This window comes from Ceratina calcarata, unplaced genomic scaffold (assembly GCF_001652005.2).
Source record: "Ceratina calcarata isolate Rehan_Ccalc_2016 unplaced genomic scaffold, ASM165200v1 scaffold292.2, whole genome shotgun sequence".
In the NCBI taxonomy this organism is placed as follows: domain Eukaryota; kingdom Metazoa; phylum Arthropoda; class Insecta; order Hymenoptera; family Apidae; genus Ceratina; species Ceratina calcarata.
This window is the reverse complement of record NW_017151594.1, coordinates 4,205-5,731: the sequence shown is the minus strand read 5'-3', so window position 1 is coordinate 5,731 and position 1,527 is coordinate 4,205.

The following is a 1,527-nucleotide window of genomic DNA, read 5'->3' as shown; positions in this document are numbered from 1 at the left end:
TATTAGAATGGAACTCCTCGACATCATAGCGTGTGATAGTTTAGCATGGATGCATGATAGTTTATAATGCCTGTATAATAGTTGTTAATGCTCGTGGTTGAATACTCGTTCAAGCCTTAATGTAAATTGCACGTGGTGGGCCGATTATCAAGTTTGCAATAATTCTGTGTTCTACTCAAAGGACCATTCCAAAAACTAGAGACTAAGATACAACTATTCTAAGATCTGTCCAAGTGCTTCGCTCAACGTTGTCGATGTTCTAATTCTAATGACTATGTGAAAAAAGTTGGGAGTGCGTTCGAATAAGAAAGGAGTACGAATGTGGGTGACGGATCTTGATTTGCTGGAATTAGGAATAGGGTTCAGCTGGGAAGTAGCAAAAACGAATTCTATTAGCGGAGATGTGGAAAGAGGAAACTAGGGGGCGGTTGCCTAAAACAGTCCTTGTGCTTTCGGTTTTTCCCAATCTTGGATGCCGTGGATCGAGGATTCTAATTTAACTTTACCCTGACTGTGCCAGGTAATAAGCTGACAGTAAAAGACTATGGTCAAGTAGGAGCTTTGTTATTGTTTAGATGAATAAAAGATACCCTCGTTCATGTTCTTAGGATCCTATGGGCTGACCGCCCAGATACACTTTGGAGCCCGGCAGCAGGTACTCCAGGGCAAACAGGTCGAGGCACGTACTGCCATTCATAAAAAATATGTTTGGATCATATCATAGCGTATAAAAGTTTAGAATGGTTGTATGATAGTTTGATAGGTTATTATGGTCATATGATCGTATGGAGTAATTCCTAAATAATGCTGTCCTTAGTACCCTTCTTTCCTTTCTTAAATTCGGAGAAAGCATTCGTTTCTCAACTCCTGGAATGCAACCTTCTTTCCCAAAGTTTACGATCTGCGGTATCAGGTCAGTACTGATCAACCCCAAGAATCATAAACGTGACATTTATGACTTCCTACCGGCCAAATCAGTTCAACCCGCACGTGATATTAACACTCGTTTCACTACCTGGAAAATTTCCCATTTCCTAAGAATCTCCTCACCACTAGCCTATCATTCCGAAAAAATCTAGGGATAAAAGTAGGTCCTTCGGGAGCTAGGGCAGAGTACCATTTCGGCTGTAACGCTGTGCGTGAGACTTTGCATTGAAACAACTCCAAAGTAAAACTCTCTACTAGCATTGTCTTTTGTGATGCGATAACAATCGGTTATGATTGTTTATCATAGTGCATGATTGTGTATGATTGCGTGTAATAATCCACGAAAAGCGTGTGACAGTTTATGATGGTTGTATATTAGATACTTCACGATTGTTGTTTAATAGCTTACAATACTTTGTAATGATTGTATGATAGTTCTGATAGCATATGATAGTTCCAATAGTTATGATAACTCTTGATAATTACGATGGCGCCTGATAGTTATGATAATCTACAATCATTTTCATTGGAAGTGCATACCTTGTGCCGTACAATCCGTTTCGTTAGTACATTGGTCTTCGAGTTGCGAAGGTTGTTTTG